General features: G+C 37.5%; 1 long non-coding RNA gene across 1 annotated transcript in view; it reads left to right on the forward strand.

Annotated features, from left to right (window-relative positions):
- LOC306808325 overlaps positions 1–22,484 on the forward strand; it is a 38,861-nt gene that overhangs the window by 10,716 nt on the left and 5,661 nt on the right. Inside the window, exons 2-3 of the long non-coding RNA XR_013775966.1 lie at positions 18,669–18,796; positions 22,364–22,434. This is a non-coding gene — a long non-coding RNA (uncharacterized lncRNA). The remainder of the gene's footprint in view (positions 1–18,668; positions 18,797–22,363; positions 22,435–22,484) is intronic.

The raw sequence follows: 22,484 nt of genomic DNA on the forward strand, positions 1-22,484 counted from the left end.
CCACCTGCTATTCTGAAAATTAAGTTATTCTATGCAAGTTTCCATGCTGCCACTTTGCTGGATTCAATTCCTACAGCTTCAGCTGGATGTGATCAGCATATTATCCATTTCCTTCTCTGCTTTCTATAACATTTGTTTTGAAAAATGTACCAATTAAGGTGAAAAGTCTATTTCTTTGATGTTTATTCCTTCTTTTTGATACTAACCCAAATGTATAAGATGGTGAATTCTAAATATTAAGGGAAGGTAAACTATGTGGCAAAAGAAGTGAATTGGTAAAAGATAGATTTCTCAATCATTTTATGTAGGTGCTTAACACACTTGTTTTTCTTAATTCAATTTTTTTTCTGTATGTAAAGCTTAAAAGAAAAAAAAAAATCTTAACATTTCCATGATTCTTATTAAATTCAAAACACTGTGGTAGCATCTGTAACATTGTTTGAATCTCATATCCCTGGATTCAGTATATGCAGAGATGCAAGAAAAAATAGTGGTTCTATAGTTAGTGAAAAGTGTCCTCTAGACACTGGAAAAGTGAAGATTGACCAAAGACTTGGAACAGTTTTGCACCATGGATCTGAGGAAAATTGTAAGGAAATAGTGAAATAAGACAGTCAATCTGTTTTACCACTTTTGTTTCCACATCAGGGAAGTTTTCAAACTACAGGATTCATAAAGTGTTTTCATTCAGAGTGGGTTTGTGTTTATATTTTAATGTTTTCCTGTGTTCTAGAATGTAATGATGATTGTAATAATTAGCAGTGTGAGTAGACATGGAGCCTAATGGAATTTAATGAAATTTTAGTGTAGCCTGAAATTTCTTTTCAAAGGAAACAAATAGAGTGAAATTTTTCCCTGATGTCCCACAGGAGTATCTCCTGTGATTTTTGCATCTATTAAGGTGATTGGCAGCATTTTCAATCCATTTTCCAATTATCTCTCCAAACACTTTGGAAAATTCAATTGCCTAAAGCTCCTTTTCTTCCCTTCTCTGCTCTTACCCTCTTCAATTTATGCTAGTCCTTATTTAAATAAATTAAAGAAAAAATGCTTAGTAACATTTGCTATGGAAAATGCAAGAAGTCAGATTCTTTTGGAGAACAAACTGAATTTGGTGAAATTAAGAAAATACTTTTCTAGTCCTTTATGTACTTTGATTTTACCAAAAGCTGTTGTGGAGTGTTAACATGCTGCTCCTCTCTCTTGCACTTTGTCACAAGAGACTGCACAGACAGTTTCTTGTGCAAAAGACTGTTGTATGTATTTTGAGTTGAGAAATCAAAACTGATATTTTACTTCATGTACATACAAAGAGGATGTTTTATGGAGTGGTTTACTCTCCCTCTCCCTGCAAGGACTTAATTTTCTATAGACAAACATGCTAATAGTCACTGAAAAGTTATTGTACTTAAGGAGAAATAAGGTAGTTTATGTTTTGTTTTGGTGTTTAAGTGGTTGGTTTGTTGTTTTTTTTTTTTTTTTTTCTGTTTGTTTTTTTGTGGATGGAAATGAAATTCATAACCTGTTAATGTCTGTTTTATTCTCTCACTAATTACCACCCTTCCACCCTCCTCTCTGTCTACACCTGTGGTCAATGCTGCAAAAATTGGTGGTGGATGGAAAAAGAGAGCAGAGACCAATGACTAATCTAAATATGTAAATGAATTTCAAAATTGATGTCCTTGCCATTAAATCTTTAAAAGAGCCTTGCTCAGTCTTCATATCATGCTGTTGCCCAGCATCCTACCTAAGCCTATTACTGCTCATACTTGCCAGTATATTCATTAACTCTTTAATCTTTTAATTCCTGTGTGACAGAGAAATAATGTTTGGCTGTATGTTCATATGGGCTGTATGCCCATGCAACCCAAATTTTGTTTCTGTTCTTCCTTTTGTTGTTGCTGGGTTTCTCTTCCTGCATCTTTACAAAGGGCACTGTGGTGCTGCTCAACAGCTTTCTGATGCTGAGTTTTGGCACTGAGCAAACAGATGTGCTGCCTGCAGAAACACTTCTGAGGCTTTGGCTGTTTATCTGGGAAGGTCCCTCACTTCAGATGATGTTTTTCTCCATCTTAAATGTTCTGTTGTCTGATGGACACTGGCAATAAGTCCTTGCCAAGAGGTTACTGCATCCTCAGGTGACAGGACACTGTGTGTCTGGAAAATTGGCTCAGCCCTGGGGATGTGGGGAAAACAAGCACTGAGTGCAGAACTTCAGAGCCCAGTCAATGCTGTCTCCTGTGACCTGGAACCAGAGCTGGAGCATCATAAGATGCAACTCCATGAATCTGTTTCTGGATTTAAAAGACTGGTCCTACAGAGCATAGTGAACCACCACTCCCAGTGGTCAGTAGCCAACCACTTTGTGATGAGCAATTGTGTCATGGGAGAAGTCTGATCAGAGTCTCCAGAAGACATCCACAAGTCCACAGTGTTCAGAGAGTGTGTGGGAAGTGCTGACACACCTTTATTCCTCATGGTTTCTGAGTTGTGTACTGAAATTGTCCTCTCTGTAAATAGACATGCCTTATGCTCTCATGGCCAACAAAATGGGCTTTTTTTTGTATTTAATTCTGAAATGCAATCAGGTTGTGGTTGCTTTTCTGAGAGACAAGATATCTATGACAATGTCCCAACAGCCTCTATGCATGGCTGGATTTGAATGTTCCTTTACTGGCTGAGTCCTTCACACCTTTCTCCCATGCAAAGATTAAAAACATCTATTTGGAAAGTGATTTTGCTGTGGCAGCCTCATGACAGCCCTTTCCCTTTCCCTAAACCCCTGCTACTTCATTGCAAATGAAACTCCTGCTTGGTAAGGAGCAAAGGCCAAAAATGTGATTGGGAGAATCTGGTCAGCAAAACTGTTCAAAGGAAAACTTTATTCCCTGCAAGAGCCAACATGATCCTCAGTGTGTGAATACAGTCAGGGCACAGGAGATAACAGGATGTGTGAAGAGGGAGACATAAAAAGGGTGTGTGAAGCAAACAGCAAAACACAAACATTTCCATGGGTGCTACCATGGCCATTCAGAGTTGGACTGTAATGACCTGGGTGCCACTTGGCCTTTTCCATTGTGTAAAAATCACTTTGGGATATTGTATGAGGTCAGCTGTGTGTGTGGAGCAGAGCTCCAGTTCCCTGGCTGTGCTGTGCTCTGCACATGCTCCTGGACTGAGAACAGGGAGGGTCACAATTAAGACTGCTCAGGGGTGAAGTTGCTGGTGTCAATACAGAGACCACAAACCTCCATTAACCGTGTCCATTTTAAATTGACCAACAGATGGCACCATCAGTCTCCTTTTCTCCTGTGGCTCAGGAACATCTCCTAATGCAAACTCTTGTCCAGACGTCTCTGCTGCTAAATCCAGTAATTGCTTTCTAATTAATATTTCATTTAAATTCCTAGTGCCTTATAATAGCGCTTAAAATCTGTGCATGCCTACATGTGCAGTGCAACAAATTATAAGGATACATATTCATAATTTAACCTGTAATGTTCCTGCTAGTGTATTAAATGACTCCTGATTTTTGAGGGGTTTCTAAGTCAATGATGAATTTGAATAATTTAAGTAGGAAAGGCATAATAGTGAAGAGGTAAAATGCAGTTTGAAAATTGGTGTAACAAGGTAAATTGCATAAACAGCATACTGAACTGATTTCTGGAAACTCTCTCTTCTCTCAGATTTACAGTAAGATTTTGTTGTATTCTGCAGCTTTAAGATACATCCTCAGGATCTGTAGAGAACCCCATCAACTGATAAAAATAATGACATAGCAGCTACCTTCTCCTGTGTTATCTGAATTGCTAATTAGATTTTCAGAATGAGACACTGCTGAGAATGTGTCAGGAATAAGAGCTGCCTGGACACAGAGAAAACAAAAAGTCACAAGGAAGGAAAGTTCAACACAGAGTTTAAAGGAACCATTATATACTTTTGAAGGAGTGGAAGCTGAGCCATGCAGACATCCAGCTTTAATTAGATAGTGTGGAAGAGAGAGAAAGCTCAGACTATGCTGTGTCCACCATCCCTGCAATGCAAAGGGTTTTTTACTTCTGTTTATGTGGAATTTCATGTATTTCAATTTGTGCTACTGAGAGGTGTCTGCCTCCATCACCTCATTTATACATATTGGTAATACCCCCCTTGAGCCTTCTGCAGCCTGAACAGTCCCAGTTCTCACAGGAGAGATGCTCCAGTCCTTTAGTCATCTTTCCTGGACTTGAGCCATGTGTAGGGAACACATATTTCTTTTCTGAAGGACCAGCATGGTATAAAGATGTTTTATCAGTCTGAGTGGCATGGAGAGCCCAAGGTTGTCTTCCCTGCATGATCCATGTGTGACTTATGGAAAGCACCTCTAAAATACTACTGCTGAATTGCTTGGTTTCAGCTGTTATTGACTGATAATGTACAAAAATACGTGACTAAATAAAATGTCAGTAAAATTTGGAACCAGGATTATTTTTTTTCTCATGGTAGAATAGCTGTATCATTCCAGATTCTTTGTGGTGACTGAGTACCAAGACAAGTTTAACTTGTAGAGCACCAATGTAAGCTCTGCTGTTAGGGTGCAAAAACCAGAGAGAGGGTCTAGTAGCAAATGTAAAGTGACCTTTTTTTTACACTCAAGGCTTTTTTTCCCCTCTTTCTTTTTCCTGGAGATATTTTTATCACCGCAGGTATTTCAGTTAAGTTTTAATTAAGCTGTATGATTATAAGTGCTTGTCATTGAGGATATGTAGCTGGGTAATTAGAATGATAGTGTAAGGGATAATTAGAGAATATAAAAAGTAGCTAAAAATGAGACTGTTGTGGTGCAGTTGAATTCTGCACAGCTGCTCTGCTTTCCCCACCTCACTGAGTGCTTAAGTCACTGGCTTGCTGTCCATTCACACTACATTACTTTAAACTGGATTAGGGAGAAGTTTAAAGTTAAAACTCAGCAAGATGGAAATCCAGCAGGGATGTGAATGGAGAGAGCAACCAGAACTCCATCCAAAGCCTCTCGTGGATCATAACCAAGTGTGTTCCATGACAGACAAATCTTTCCTCAGCAGAAGTTAAATAAATTTATTGTTCCATAATAAATCCTGTTTAGAGATCCCCAAGGCCTGTGTCAACATGCTGCTTAAGCATGTGCTCAAATCCAGTCTGATTTCATGAAGTACTTAAGCTCTAGTCAAGCTGACTTATGTGCAAGGAAAGGTTGAAAAATCAGAAATTGTTAGTAAATACTTTATTAAGCTAAGATTTGTTAGCCCTTTGCCATCCATGCTTTGCTTAGATAGGGTTAATTAGAAATTACAGGTATTTTGTTTGACTTGGTTTTAAGCTGCTGGAAATCATCAGCAGTGTAGGAACAAATTATTCTTCATTTTAGGTCTGATTTCAAAGACACGATAGTTGATAGAATTTTTCCTCCAAGTCAACAGGGAGCAGCATCAGGCCTTTGCATTCTTAAAAGTTTTCCAGAAAGCCTTAAATTTCCTTTAGCACACACATAATTATAGTTTAAGTCCCTAAGAACACCATTGAACAAGTCCAAAAGAATCCAAATTTTCATGCAGAATTCTAAAATCCAGCACTTCTTAATTATGCTGTTCATGGAATAAAAATCTAAGGGTCAGAGTGAAAGCTTCAGGAAAAGAAACACCATTTCTAAAATCTAGGAAACAAAAAAAAAAAGCAATGCAAACTTTGTAACTCCCATCATATTTTGTAGGTTTGTGAGATGTCCTTGATTTTTATGTCATAGTTTTTTTCTTTAATCAGACCTTTTGAAAAGGAAAGGAGCCAGCAGTTCTCTTGCATGCACTGCTTTACTATTTGAGAATGTTGGGACAAAAAGGGTGCAGCTGTTCCTGTTCCTCCAAATCTGAAGGAAGTTTGAGTTAAGGACTTGCTTTGTAACCCTGGCAAGGCAGTGGAAGCTTTCTGATTAGCTTTGCTGGGTCTTACATGAACTTCATCCCTATTGATTTATGGTGAGTAGAGATGATTCTATGGGATACAAAATATTGTATATTAAATTGTGTGCTGGAACCTCACCATAAATTTGTTGTCCAAGATGTTTCCCTTTCATAATTAAATTGCACTACCTAGTTTTATTGCTGTTCCCAGGGATAAATCTCTGATCTGAGAGCTTTCACACTCCATATCTTTATTGCTCTCATTTTTATTGCAGGTAAGGGATTTTTTTTTACTACCTTCTTCATGATCTTGACAGAAACTTAACATATATGGGTTTGCTCCTTCTAATTTATTCATTGACTGGAGAAACCTTGTATTAATAAGCTTTTTACATATTGCCTCTACTCCTATGTTCCCTTCACCAGGTACCATCTGATTTTCCATAGAATTTTTAAACTTGTTGGTCTCTGTTCTTTAGGACACTCATTGTGCAATTAAAGAAATGAGTGTGACATAGTATATTGCAGCAAAGTCAAAAATTCTGGAAAGCAGATGATCAGGCTTGTTTTAGTTATAGCAGCAAACCCTGAACCCCAGTTTTGGAGTTGCTTTTTAGAATGTATGGGGTTTTCTTAAAAGGCAGAGAAAACAATAAAATCTTTGGTTTAGAGCTTTCCCAGAAGAGAAGAACTTGAGTGGCTGAAACATATATGAAAATGCCATTGATAGCCTTGTCTTCAAAAATAAAATGAAGCTCCAGGTGTGAGAATTAGAACAGAAGATGAAAGCTATGCACAAGAATTATAAACAGCCTAAAATCTAATTGCAGCATTTAACATTTATGCTGTAATGTCATAAATGTCAACCAATGGTGCCTTCAGCAGAGATTAAATGGCTTCACTTCACCAGTGGGACAGGCAGGAATAGTAATAATTCCAGTTGTTCCTTGTGCACAGCTGTCCCAAGGTCTCTTTTGGCAGAGTCCTACCTTTGCTACCTTTGAAATTCTCCTTTTGAGATTTGTCAGAATGTTACCCAGGATTTATGTAAATTGGGGAGCCAAAGTGTTGCCATGGCAATCTCAGCTGTTTATAGCTTTTCTGATATACAAGCACCATTTGTCGTGGCACTGTTTCTTAAAATTGGACTATTTGTATTAGGAATGGATAATATGTGATGGAGGGTGCTATCTTTCTGCCTTTATAGGAAAGGAAAGAACAAATGAAATAATATTTCTCAAACACTTTAGATTGTATAAACAAAGGTCAGAGTGAAGCCTGGATCACACTCTGAGCCCTGCAATTTTGTGTGTTAAAGTATGGGAATGTTCAGGTGTGAGCTCCTGGCCAGACTTTGTTGGGTTGGATCACATTTTTGGAGCTGGAGACTCCCTCTGGTGGCTGGTGTATCCCTTGGCATTTCTGCATTTTTAAAAGCTGTTCTTGGTGTATTCTGGTGGATAAAATGCTGGCAAGTGTTGGTTCAAACGATTTTGGAAATGCAGAAATTTACATTCAGCCAACACTGTTTATTGGGCTCTAGTAAAAGTGCTTTGTCCATCATGCACAGACTTTATCACAAATTTACCTGCATGTCTCAAACACAGCCTTTGACTGTGCAATCAAGTTGGCCATCTCTTGACAGAGGTTGCTAACATTACTAAAGTTTAAGACTATCCTGCCCATCCTAAAGAATTTATATTTATTATGTGTGTTTTATCCTCTTTTAGCAAAAAGAAAGCAGTATGATTATTATATGTTATGAAATAAAGGGAGAAGAAGCTGCTTATCTTTTTGATTTAAAATACATTTATCACATTTTGTGATGGGGGAAAAAAATACTGTTTCTAGAAGAAGGAAAACAAAACCACCTGGATTTCAGCAATAAAGGCTCTTAACATCATCTCTGGTTTAGAGAGCTTTGGAGCTGAGGGTTTCATCCAGGCAAGACATTTATAAGGACTATTTACAACAGTGACTGGGCATTTAGGAATATATAGGGCTTGCAAGGAGGTTTTTCAGTATTTTGAGGGGGCAGTAGCATTTTCCTTTGCATTTTCCAAACATTTGGATTCAGGATAATTAAAATATTAAATAAAACTTAAAAAGAAAGCGTAGCAGCTTATAGAACTCAGAAGAGGGATATTTTCAGAAATGTTCAAGTTAGTTTGAAAGAAACTTTAATTTTGTAGACAAATGTAGGTGCTCTGGAAGCAGTTTCAGAGATCAGCTTTCTCTAATAATATCCAATGGTGTCCAACTTTTGGGATAGACAGCCTTTTTAATTATTTCAGTCTCCCTCTTGTGATTTGATTGTGCTGATATTTAAACTTTGATGGTGTCAACTTGTGCTTTGTGGAAGCATTTCTAAAACCAAATATTTTAAGACCCTCAAATCTGTAAGTGTTCTTTTCAGCTTTGTTCATAAGTTTTTTGATTTGGGTGTTCTCCCTAAAGGCTGAACTTCTGGAATCAATAAATTGCACTGAGAACATTGTCTTTCATTTAAGTTAAATACTGTAAGAATATCTGCAGTCTGCCTTTGCAGAGGAGCTCTTTAAATATTGAATTGATTGTATTCTGTATTCAAAAATCAGAAGTGAAAAGTCAAAGCTAAAGAATCACAAATTTCAGGACATTGAAACTTGTCTAAGAGTTTGGAAGTCAGGTTGCTGTTTTCCCTTGAATTTCAAAGTAGTGGGATTCTGAACAACTAAACAACATCTGCTGAAAACAAAAGCATGTTATGTTTTCAGTAACCAAGAAAATAACTGCTCCAGAAACTGTTCCAGCTAATTTAGAAATGCTTATTGACAAAAAAATTAATTTCTTTCCTGTTTTTTTTTTTTTATGAAATTCCATGCCTTTAATTTCAATCTTAATGAATGTGTGGTGATTTTTTTCCATCTGTGAAGCAAGTGACATTATTCCAAATTTAGGCTTTTCATGTGCTTGCTACTTCTAACTATGGCCATTCAGAAATTAGATCTTGTTTCTTCTCCCTTTCCTGAGGGAAATTGGTCACTTGGTCATACTATTATGATTTGAGAAAGCAAAATCTAACAGCCTTAAAAAGCCAATTTGTTTTTTAAGGATATTTTTGCATTTCTTTGTGATAGAAATTTCCTTTACATGCAGCAAGAAATACATAATTCTTAATGTTCTGATTCAAACATTTAAGTATTAAGAAGTTCATATCTTGTTAGATTTATTTAAGAAGTCATGCTAGCTAGTAGTGATGTGCAGCTTCAGTCTGTGGTCTGCTTTTCTTATTGTCCTGGGACAGCAGAATAATCTTTCACTTTTTTTTTTTTTTTGCAGAAAACATTGTTAGCCTGATGTAACCTCTGCATTCCTGATGGTGAAGGGCCTTGAGGGGAAGCTGTGTCAGGAGCAGCTGAGGTCACTTGTTCTGTTCAGCCTGGAGGAGACTGAGGGGAGAGCTCACTGCAGTTCCAACCCCCCCATCAGGGGAACAGGAGGGGCAGGCACTGATCTCCTTGTGGTGAGCAGGGACAGGACCCCAGGGATGGGCCTGGAGTTGTCAGGTTTGGGTATCAGGAAAGATTCTCCCCCCAGAGGGTGGCTGGGCACTGAACAGGCTCCCCAGGCAGTGGTGACAGCACCAAGACTCACAGAGTTCAGGGAGTGTTTGACAATGTTCTCAGGCACAGGGTGAGAACTTGGGGTGTCCTGTGCAGGGCCAGGAGTTGGACTCGTGATCCTTTTGGGTCTCTTCTAGCTCAGCATATTCTGTGATTCTCTGATCATATCTGAGATGCTCAGAGGCATCTACCTCTGAGGCTTCTACCTTATGGTTTCAGTCTATTGCTGACATAAGTAACTTTTGACAAAAGGTTAGATCTTTCAGATATATTTGCAGTTTCCAGCTTAGCTTAACGTAAAGGAAAACATGGGCTGTTCCTGGACAAAAGATCTGTGCATTGCTGCTCCCTCCCTTATGCTGCTCTCACAATCTTGTGGCTCTGTGGCCACCAGAGCCACCAACAATTCAAAATTAATTGTTGCTAGGCCAGGCCAACTCAGAGGTCAATAAATAAATGTGGTCACAAGTTTCTTGTCACTGACCAAAGAGTGACAATAAGCAAGTAAGGGGGAGTTGGGGATTACCTGGTTCATCACCAGCCAGTTGTTATTTTGAACCACAAATCTTTACCGGGTCAGGCTTCCTTGGCTCTGATTTACACACAAATTTACTTGGTTTTCAGAGCTTTGTGCACCATGGTAGGAGCAAAGATGAAAAGAGGGCTAGGGAAGCATCTCCAAGTGCAAACTTTCCCCTTGTGGACTATAACTAGGAGATTAATTTTTATTATTCCTTTTTCTATTATCTTTGCATTCTCACATGGGACCAGCTCAGTCAGGCTTGTGTAGCAAAAATAAATTGCTCTGAACTGATGGCCTATTGTGCTTCAAGAAGGAAGGGCAGTGTGGAGGAGGGATGAGGAGGAAAAAACAATGGAACAACCATGTGCCTCAGTCTTATGTCAATTTTTCTCTTAGTACAATGTAAGGCAGCATGGAAATAAATGTTTCTCTAAGGCTCAGTGTATAACTATGGGCATGAAAGCAGCCTATAATTTAATTAAACAGGTTAACAAATTAATTCAGACTAACATTAGTGATTTAAACATTTAGCTTGGTTGTCCAGAAGACTCTTGGAGCACTTGTGGAAATAGAACTGTCTCTGTAGTTTCACGGATTGTAGAGACACTTCAGGTTCAATTTTGATTTAATAAGTCTTCCAGCAAAATGATAGCAGTGGAGTAGCAGAAGAATTGCCTTACAAGGTGCCTTTCACTGATAACAAAGCATAAGCATCCCTGACTTGCCTTATATAGGGATGTTAAATTTCCTTGTCCTATAAAGAGCTCCAGGTCTTCAGCCTCCATAGAAATGAATGTGTACTTCCACTGCCTGACTGCTCCTGTGAAAGGAGACCTCAGAGGGTAAAAAAAAAAATGGACTATTATAGAGTTTTTCCTTATGTTTAGGCACTCAGAATCCGTCTCATAATAAAAATGAGTCCAAACTGATCCATTGTGGGGACTTTCAGACTGGAAGAACATGTCTTTTGAGGCGCATGTTGCCTTTTAAAAATGATGTTTTATATTTCTTCAAAACTTTTTCTTTTTAAAAGGGGGAAAAAAATCCCAATAACTGAAGTTTCATGTAGGTCACTGAAGAAATCCTTCTGGGTCCTTGATACCTGTGGCTTTTTGAATTTTATAGTTCTCTACCTATTGTGGGAAATCTGTAAAGTATTTTTGTGAAAGTCCCCAAGCAAACATCTACAAACTTTACCCACGACACCTTTGCTGTTTTGCTTTTTCAACTAAATCTGAGCCTACTGAGGGCAGCTGCTTGAAGGTACAGGTGAAGACCAATATTATTTCTGTTCTATTGGCATGTTGTAGTTGAGTATGAGGTTAATAAATTCAGTTTAGCAAACAGGCTTCTTTGCTTGTGCACTGCTGGGAAGTATCCACACTGAAGTGCTCCACTGAAGACAAATATTTCCATACATTTGGGCACTGATTGCCATTAACAAGTGCCACATTCAGCTCCTTCTGTTTCTTGTGATCTCAGTCAGAATCACCTGCACTCTCTTGTTCCCACGGTGCTTAATGCTGTTTCAGAACTTTCCTAGGGAATTTGCTGTAGTCACAGATATTTGTTCATAACTTTTAAATCTATTTATGGCTATGTGATGGTCTTAAAGTATTTGGAATTAATATCTGCTATTTGCTAAGTAGTGACTAACTCCAGAAACATTTTTGCTGTTGCATATCCAAGTGTTGCAAAGCAAATGAGAAAAAGTTTGCATGTGTTGTCTTACAGACAAATAAAAAGGGAGAATTTCAAATATTCTTTTCTACTACTGCTGATGAATAACACATGTTCTGTGTTTTCAGAACTGCATTTCAGAAAAAGAAGAGATCCTTGTCTTCTAAAAGTCACATGCTTTGATTTCATGAATAAGCAGAATACCAGCACAAATTAGTTAAAATTCAAATGCTGAGAGAAGATGCAAGGAGGTGAAATTACCTTTGTGTAAAATTTGGACATTTAGTAGCAATTAGGTGCTGTATTAAGTAATTGATTAAGGTTCTTCTTTCATATCTAATGTATGAAAACAACAGATCTGGGTCCTTGTGTAAAATATGGAAGTGTGCATGTGCAGAATTACAGAGGGACTTTTTAGTTCTGGTCTGGACTTTAGTTTAGGTCTGGACTTTCACTTACGAGTTTCACTGGATTTGAGTTTTGGTTTTTGAATTCAGAGTATGTTATCTTTAAGAAGCTGTATGAGGAGACAGAATAAAAACTAAAAGTATAAGAGCATGACAAATATATCAAGAACCTAAATATTTATTCCTAATAATCATGAATATATGCCTAAACCACTCTTCACTGCTTCTAATACTTATCCATTATTACTGAAGAGATACTTTTCTACAGCATCTGTTACAGTAAATATTCTTCTCATTTGAATCTAGATAAATTTTTGCCCTAATTTCATCTGTTACTCAGAAGCTGATTTAAAAATCAAATTCTTCTTCTAATGCTGTGAGTCTGAAATTAGCATTTAGCATTAATTTTTAAATCAAAATTACTTTTTGCATTATTTTACTGCATTTTTTCTCAGTTCAAAAGAGATGAAGCTATGGGAGAGAATCCAGCAAAAGTCACTTTGATTAAGGATCACCATTCTGTGATACTTTTTCTGTAGCTACACTTTTGTGTCCTTATTGTGATTTGGACTAAAAGCAAATCCTGCATAAATTCCCATTTAATCACTGCCACTGCAATTCTCTTACCATCCTGCATGGTGACAAGCACATTGACAGCAAAACTTGATTTTCTTTGTGGCATCTCTTGACTTGTTTGGCATACCCTTGAAAATACTAATGAGTAATTAGCATAATTTAGCTATTAGGATAATAGCAGCTTTTAGATCAGATCTCTGAAATTTGGTTACCTAGAATTAGTTATTTGATTGCAAAGGCAACAAGTAATAGGTCAACTGATTATTTGAATGGGCCTCCAAATGATAGCTGAATAGAGCAAAACTATGTCTGCAATTACTTGTGTGTGTAAAATTTTGTATCAAAAAATATCCATGATGAAAGTCAGACCTTTAAAGCAATTCTATGAAGTGGTAGGCTATTGCATTAGAAATGAGAGGTCCTTAATCTAGAGTGTATGGAGAAGACAAAGTATAGCTCACTCTGTCAAGCATTCTAATTTGCAGGTTCCTGTTCTATTCTTATTAAAGGATAGGAGTAATAAATAGAAGGATAGCATTCCATGAAGGAAAGAAGATAGAAGAGTGAATGTATCACTTTTACTTCTTTTATAACTTCTCCTTGATTTATTTATCTTTTTTTTTTTTTTTTTTTTTTTTTTTTTTTTTTTTTTTTGAGAGATTGTTAGTGTTGATCACCCTCTAGCTCAGAGTTGATAAAATAATAAATATAATATTGTTCCCATGGGTGCTATTACTACTTCCATATCATAGACATCACTGAAAAAAATCCTTCTTTTCCTTTCCCCCATAAATAATGTTTAAGATCTTGGAGTGGAGGGGGAAAAGAGGGAGGAGGTTGACCAGTGTTGCTTTAAGTGTTTTGCATACCTCCAGTTTACTCAAAGGTGATTGAGAGGAAAAGGTGTCAGGCACTGACTGAGACTGAGAAAATAAAGACTGGTAACATTTTCAAATGGACTGTGCATGTTTATAAGTGAAAAAGCAGGGCAGGTACAATCTTAGACTAAGATTTTGATATATGAAGATATTTAAGGCACTAAGGCTGATACTAAGTTATATAAACATGCTGTGCATACAAGGGCTCATTATACAATATGGAAACAATCTCTTGAAAGATGTACAGGGTGCAAAATTCTAAGATCCTATTTTATATTCAGTATTTTCACTCCACTGGCTTTATTGTCTACATCCAATCTACTGATTTCATACCAATAGCTCATCACCCTTCAAGTCACATCACTATTTCCAATTTCTGGTCTTATCATGATGACAATTCCCTCAAACTATTCAGGTATTGCACACAGAGAAAACAACAGCCTTTATTGGTAGTTATTCTCCACCAGATGAACCTACAGCGTGTTGGATAACTACCTACTCCTCCTAAATGAATATGTTGAAAGAGTTATATTCAGAATGTACTTTTTGCCCTCCTCTGCTGACAAATTGTTTAGCTGGCTGCTCCTCATAGCAAGCTGTCAGCCATATGGATGCTATTCAGCCATTTTTCCTCCCAGGAATGCTGCTGAGCAGGGCCCACACAGCCAAATGTCCGTGAGTCCTGCACTTCAGAGTGACTCAACAGAGCCCAGAGAAAGGCCACAATTTTCTCAAGTGGCAGCAGGCACCTGTGTCTCTGCTTTACTCATCTTCCTGTCAAAAAAAAAAAAAAAAAATTTCCAAAGAACCCTCATGTACATAAATTTAAGATTTTTCTGCTGGGTTACAGAGTTGCATAGCTGTCTGCTTTACTAATGTGGCTTTGCAGCTGTAACAGATGAGTAATATTAGATAAGATGGATGTAAAAATAAAATAAGAAGAGAATGGCAGTTTGCAATAACCTTGGTCATGTTGCAGCACACAGGGGAAAAATAAAATGTGCGAAAGTTGTCAGCTGGTGTGGAGACACTGTTATTAAAATAGAAATAGTATGGAAAAATCATGGCTCAGATGAGCTACTAAGAGGCTTTCAAGAAGCCATTAAAATGTGCAGTTATATTGTACTAAATGTTAGTTTACCATTTGACTTCCTAACAGTAATATCTGCTAACCTGCAAAATCTTCAAAGGAACATTTTCCTAAATGTGTCATCATTGGCTTAGTAATGCAGAAATGCCCAGGCAGCCAACAGGCTGCTCATGATGGCTTTTTAAAGTTTAAAGAAGGGTACAAAGGGACCTGCACTCTGTCCCTTTTACATTGATACCATGGTCTTGGGTGCTTTGAGATTTAGATCCTGGGGGATAAAGGGAAAGGAGATGTATAAAAATGGAACATAATTTGGAATTTTCTCATTAGATTGATGTTTTCTGACAAGGTCCAATGCAAAGAGTAACACCAACCCCAGTTTTGTCCCTAATCCTGGATTGTATGGTTGGTCTAAACCCTCTTTGTGTTTTGGCCATCCATTGGCCTCCCTCATGACAATGAGGATATTTTAAACCATTCCAAACCATCACGGTTTTGCTGCCCACACTTTGCCATGGTTACATGACACATGGTTGGCATTTCCTGCATTTGTTTGTTTGTTGGAGCTCTGGGAGGGTTATCAGTGATCTTCATCTGAGAGAGGAGGCTTGAGTTTACATCCCTCCAGCCCCCAGGCTGTTAATTTTAACAAAGCTGCCAGAGTTTGCACATTTAGGATGTTTGGGGCGTGCCAGGGTGGGGGTGGCACAAGGGGGATGTGCTACCAAAAGCAGGTGAAGATGGTTTCACTGCCATGGGAACCAGATCTGTGGGGAAGGGAGCACAAGGCTGTGTTGTGTGGTAGCTGTATTTATTTCCAAAATAGTTTGTGGCATGGAAATGTCACCCATGAAGGCTGTGGCTCGGAGAGGGCTGGCAGTGACCTTGGTTCAAAGTATTTCCAGCTCTGCATTGGCCAGGATAACCCTTGCTAAGTTCCTGGCAGAAATGTTTTCCTCTGATAGGCCATTATGTTAAAATTGGTGACCTTGTAGATAAACATTCTTGACAGCAGTTTTATCCACTGGGCATTTCATTGATGGATCCTGCCTGAAGAACCAGGCAGATGGTTTTGGTTCTTGTATGAATTAAGATCAGAGGCTGAGCATCTTTGGTGTCCCCAGGCCAAGTCTGTAACTCCCAAACCAAAAGGCATCTTTGGTCTGATCCTTTCAGTTTCTTGATTATTGGGGTTTGGTACAGTTATAAAGTATATATATATATGTTATAAACGTGATGTCTCCACACTGCAATATCTCGCTTGTGACACAAGCAACAATGCTTGTATTGAAAAAAGCTGCAAAGATTCAACTTAAGTGATGTTTTTATTATGATTATAATCAATCAGGAAGACTAAAATCAAATATTAGTTCTAAACTTGCCTTGCATTTGCACTGATTTGATAATTTCTCTGTGTGGAAGTAGATTTCCTCTCTCTTTCAGCGATTAAAGATGTCAATTGCAAGCAAGTGCAAAGCTCATATTTCCTAAGGAAAATACTCAATGAGAAATATTATCAACATTTTAAAATACATATAAATGCCTTTTGCTTTTTTTTTATAATTTAATTTTATTAGACAATTATGAATAGCCATTGAGAATCACCAATAAGAGCATTAACCACTGAAAGAATATTAGCTTGGCTTACTGTCCACCCAATTACACATTAATTCAAAAGTGGATTCCACAAAAATGTAGAGAAAACATTGAAAAATAACATCAAATTTCTGAAACTTTAAAAAGTGTTCTTGGGAAGCATTGTATGTGATTAGTAAACAGACATATTGTGGTTACTGTATTTGTCCATTTTTGAATTGACAACCTCTTACTTCAAAAAAGTGAGTCTTGCTGAACTGATTTACCAGTTAACTCACAAAGTTGTAGGAGATGGGTATTGAAATAATTGAATTGAAGGAATGTTCTTTACACCTGCAAGTGAAGCAGCTGCTGCCAAAACCTCAAAAATATCCCTTCAATAAACTTTCAGTCTACTTAATGGCATTTCCCATTGGTGCTGAGGTTTGGCCTATTACACAAACATGAACTGCTCAAGATGTTAAATCTAAGTTGTGTTTTGAGAATTTTAATGCATTTTGTTAGAGCTTAATGTATGCTATCCTGCTTTAAATTTAATTTTAAGTAAAATAAATAGACTAATTCTGTAAGAAATATAAAAGAACACAGTGTTTTTGGAAATTCATTGACAATTTTGGAATGTTGGATTATCTGTTTTTGCACTTCATTATGCCTGCAGATTTCAAATGGCCTTAGAATGGGCTTTGTATATCCCCTAAACCAGAATTTTCAGTGAATATTTGTATCTGTGAAAATACAGATAAAATCCTTGCTAACAGGAGGAAATTATTTTCATGTTTTTAGCAGGACTAATAAGACCACACTATTGATTTTCAAGTTACATGGAAGAATTTTTCAGCCAAGGGCACAACTGAAAGCTAAGAACCTATGGCAGAATTATTTGATTTTACTTGGCATTTGTTTAACTGTAGTGTGTATTGCTGAAGGCCATTTACTCTGACAAGAAATGTCAAATAAACCAGTAATAAATCAAAACAGGAGATGGAATACAGTTCTCTTTCCTTTTTTCATACTTTGGCAAGGCAAGGAGGGGTTTATAGACTACTGAAATTCAAAGGATTGCTCATACATGAAAAAATATTTTTCAACTGGGACAATTCTGTAAACTTAAGGCTCTGGAAGTGTTACATAAGTTGTCCCTAATTCTATATTTTAATGTTATTCAATTAGATGTATGTACAGTCTTTTGCATATGATCAGCAGTAACTATTTTTTTAAATGATGAGAATTTCTCCCCCTTCTCTAGTTCTCTAATATAGTAAAATATGTGACATGAGAAGACATATATATATATCTGATGCATGTGTCTTTTAAAATATGGTACATTTCCTTGCTATAGACAGACCTTAAAATTGAAATTTTGGTCAGTAAGTTGACTTACATTTATAAACCCTGAAGCTTATTGGTGGCTGCACTGGATGATGGCCACTTTACATCAAGAATAAATAATTTTTTGATTACTAGATGCATTTTTCTGAAAATTGCTTGATATCTTTTGTTTAGCACAATAAATCTGTTCATCCAAGGACTAGAATAACTATTTAGAAGAGGGCTGTGGGATTCAGTTCAGGATAATTCACAGCTTTCACAATCTCTCATTCATAAGGAGCAACATACATATCAAGTTAGAAAAGATGAAGTAAAATGTATGACATGCTCAAAAAATAATGTGCATTTTTAATCTGCTAATAATATCCTGAATAGTTAAAAACCAGAGAGGAAGGTTTAATACTGGTGGAACAGTTCAAACAAAGGTAAGAAGTTTTGGAAGTGAAAAGTCATCCCAGTCTCTAAGCAGAGAAAAACATCAACTTTATTTATAATGCAAAACTAAAGAGAATCCTTTAAAATGTATTGATTGATGTAGTAAAACTCCATGGGAGCTTTGACTAATTTGTGTATTTTAATGGTGTTTGGGTTTTTTTTGTGCCAAAAAAGGGGAAATGCACAGTAGTGTAATCCAGTGTTTGAGTGTTGGAAGGAATAGAAAATTGAAGTCATATTTAGAGGAATAGAGAATAATAGACTTTACAAATGTCAATTAATAATATCATGTCAGTTTTTATGTTGTGGTTTGTACTGTTTTTTGGACACTTACTCTTCACTAAGCCACCATATGTTTTTACCTCAGCTTTGTTATCTATTTCTGTGTTGATTCATTCATGTAGTCATCTAGATAAATTTTTTAATAAGTAATTTTTATTTAAAACTTCTGATAAATAGTGGGGACAGAAAACCCCAAGAAAACATTTTATTTCTAAAAAGCCAGTTCTGCTAATACATAGTTTTCATCCTATATTTCCATTTGTTTTTAATTACTAAGTACACTTTCCTGAAAATTACAAACCTTTGTGGGTTAAAGGTTCCTCTGCTCCTGCTGCTTCTTTCTTTCACACAGACATCCTTCCCTGTTTCTGGCAAGCAGACTATCTTTAAAGCAGCACATGGCAACTGCAAACTCTGAATGCTGGCTTCAGTGAGAAACAAGAAGCTTTTGAACAACAAAAGCCTGGATCAAATCCTGAGGTGAGGAAAACTGATTTAGTTCTGACTTGGGCCAGACATTCTGGTTTCCCCTGTCTATCTTATCTGTATATATCTTCTCATAAAGGCCTGCAAAAACCATCAAGAGGTGAAAACTGAAATTACAAAGCGACACAATCTCTGTAAATAATAAAATTTCAAGCTTGCCATACAGCATTCCTTTGGCTTTTGTGGTCGGCTTTGTACATATATTATAAATATAATGAGCATGCAAGATGGATTTCAATGAGAGCAGTATCTGTGTTGCAGGAATTAACAGTTTTATCAGGACTGGATGAAGTCTTCATCTAAACAGAAATGCTGCTCAGCTGCATAGTTGTGACCATGTCATATGTGAGGGGAAAGAGTATTTTACTCAACAGTGCTAGTAAAGCTGGAAGGGAGAATTAAAGCATCTCCATTCCTCTATAAGATCTATAAATAATATTTTCCATTTAACTTTATTCATGGTTTGTCTTCTGTTTCACACTTTAAGGTGGCATTATTACAAAACAAGCTGTCTCCCCCCTGCCCAGGAAAAAAAAAAAAAAAAAAAGACAGGAAAATACACTCTGCTTTCTTTCTTTTGAATATATTCCTTCCCTATTAGCTGTGCTAATGGAGCATAATTTTCAGGACAAAGTGTTAGGCAGCCAGATTCCCAACTTGGTCTCACTGCTGTGGCACAGGTCTCATCCCTCTCTCTTTCAAGCTGTTGGTGGGACAATCCTGTGACCTGGGCTGGGGAGTTGTCTATGTTCAAACAGAGCAGAACAGATGATTTCAAATTGTCACCTCACTACCCTGCCACAGTGACCATGCTTCAGTGGGAATTTCATGTAGGAAAACAGTCCCATTGAAGGACAATTCAGGAGAGATCAGCCACATTGAGCTGTTTTATTCTTTATCAGCATCCAGTTAATTTGTATCAAAAGCTGGCTAGATAGCTGGGAGTGTATGCTAATTGCCTTTAAAAATGAATGCATCAGAGCCACTGGGGCATTTCTGTTGTGGTTTTAGATTATTCACATAAATTATGAGGTTATCAAATGAGAATGTGAAATTGTCAGGCATATGCTCAAATACCATCTTCCTAAGCTGTGCAATTACTCAGGGTGTCATCTCAGTCTTCAAGCAACCAGAAACTTCTGCTTCTACATAAAACATCATCAAGGTATTATAAAGCCTTTGGCTATAGAACACAATTAAAATACCCCAAGCAGTGAAAGCCATTAATATAAAACAGGAGAAGTTCAGGAGAAATAGTTTGGATGTGCCTCCTTGCCAGTGACAGGAGCACAGAGCCCTTGCAGATTAAATCACCCTGCTGAGATGCCAGGGACTCTGCACTGTCATTTCTCCACTGCAGTGCCAGGGCTGCTATGCTCAAAGATAATTTGGACACCTCTGTGCCATGCCTTGGTGCCTACAGGCAGTGGTGGTCCTTCTTTTGTGAGTTCAAATCATACCAAGGCAGAAATAGTCCAGCATAAGACAGATATTTATGTTTCCAGCTTCATCTGCAGCTGGGTTAGACTGTTCTGTTCCCCTCCTGAGTCCCTCTGGTCCTGTGGCCAAGTCCTTACAGCTCATCCATAAGGGCACAACCAGTTGCAGCAGCTTGGATGCAAGCTGCCTCTGCTTGGGAGCTCAGTGAAGTTATTATGGAGCCAAACCTGCTCCAATGTGCTCTGCAGGACCAATCAAACCAAGGAAACATCCCCTCAGCCCACAATTAATCATATCCTTTGAGATCAAGAATTCTCTGTCAACGCGCTGAGTTACAAAAATAAATTATCCAGCCAGCTTCTTAGCAGATTTGCAGTGCTTTTATAGTAAGCCTCTAATGATTTCATCTTTTCAGCATGAAAAGAATAAGATATACTGCACCATAGTCAATCAGCTTTCCTTGTAGACAGTTTGCTAAGTTATCTTCATAGGTGTTTTTTGAAAATAATAGTTAAAAGAATTCAAAATAGTTGCAGAAAAAATTATGTGCTGGAAACTTTCACTTCACTGTTACTGCATTTACACAATGTAGAGTTTACATTATGCACATAAAGAAAACATCTGTATTCTCTAATTTTAGAAACGTTAATAAACACCAGCTTTGAGCCGTGACTTTCTCTCTACCCACACAGTCCCAGTTTACACAACTGTGAGACATTTCCCTGTGCTACCTTTCTGATGTCCCTCGTGGGTCTTGACCCCAAAAAGTACCTCTGAGCAGATAGAGATGGGGTCTGGATACAGTTACTTTTTAAACTCTGCTGTGAGGATTTCTGGATGGCAACGCATTGAAAAGTGAAAAATTTAATTCATGTAAGCATGTAAAGAGCTCTCAGATGAAAATCATTCTCAGACAGTGCTTGCATGGCCTGTCTTTGAAAGGATCATAATTTTCACTGTTTTTATGCATCATTACTCATCTCTCAATTAGTGTACTGCAACCTTAAAAAAAGGTGGACTATATTTTTTTATCCCACTTTCATCCCACCTGATGACATTGTACCTTTTAAGAGGGCAGCATCTCTTCCTACCACAGCAGTCATGAAAAGGTAGAGTTCTCAGTGGTGCAGTCCAGATGTACATCCTGCACTTTTTTGCTGGGTGAGTAGAGCTACATATCCTTTTCTAGGGAAATTTTATCTTCTAATTTAGCATTAACTTTTCTTTTTTATTTCTGCCAGGGAGCCTGTCTGCTGTGGGCAATCAGTTATTTTTGCAAATGATCAATCTAGTGATAATTATACCCATAAAGCTTCCCTGTGCTAGCCTCTGCCATTAACTGAAAAATATGTTTTTACATATAAAGGTGTGATTATCTGTGCCAGATACTTCAATGAAATCTACATATAATATGTGCTATGCTTCCATTTCAGAAGTTTTTATGATTTGCCCAAGTACTTAGGGTCTCTGGCATTATTTATTAGCTGGTTAAAATTCATAAGTATAATTTCTTTTAAGTGGTTACAGACTTTTTCATTAATACCTGTACAACCATCACCATAAATATTACACACCAGGTGACTCTTGCCAAATTCATCTTGCCCCCTGTACCATCACCTGGCAAGCTGCAGGCTCCAGATTTGCCCATAGTGAATGCTCTGGAGCTGCCTCTTTTATCTTGATTCCTTGTGCCCCTGGCTGAGGGCTCATATCACCAGTCATGTTCTCCAAACTGCTTTTTAGTGGTCACTGTGCAAGTTTTGGTTCTCCTAAATTTGTCAAGTAATTCCTACCCATCCACACCTACATAAAAGCATTTTATTTGCAAAGTGTGAAGACTGACTTGCTAAATAAGCAGTATAATAAATGAATGCTTGAAATAATACGGCAAGGACTTGAATGGCTCAAAAATTCTCTCATGATTTGTATGCAGTCTATGTGGGAAATGACATTTACAGCTTCACTGAAGGAGGCTTCTTATTGCTCAAAAGCTCTCACTGTCCCAAAAAAACCTGAGGGAACGAAACTGATCTTCCAGCATATTTCTAGAAATCTGCATTTGTTGTGCTCATGTGTCTTCTTTATCATGTACCCCTCCTTTACAGAGCTCTTGTCTTGCAGGTTTTACCTTCCAAGGAGGAGACCAGACTGCCTGCAGCAATGGAATTCCTTCCTTCCCAACCTGGGCAGGGGTAAGAAGGAGGGGAAAAATGCTTCTGGCTAATCTCTGTGAATTATAAAG

Source organism: Erithacus rubecula, assembly GCF_903797595.1.
Source record: "Erithacus rubecula genome assembly, chromosome: 1".
Classification (NCBI taxonomy): Eukaryota; Metazoa; Chordata; class Aves; order Passeriformes; family Muscicapidae; genus Erithacus; species Erithacus rubecula.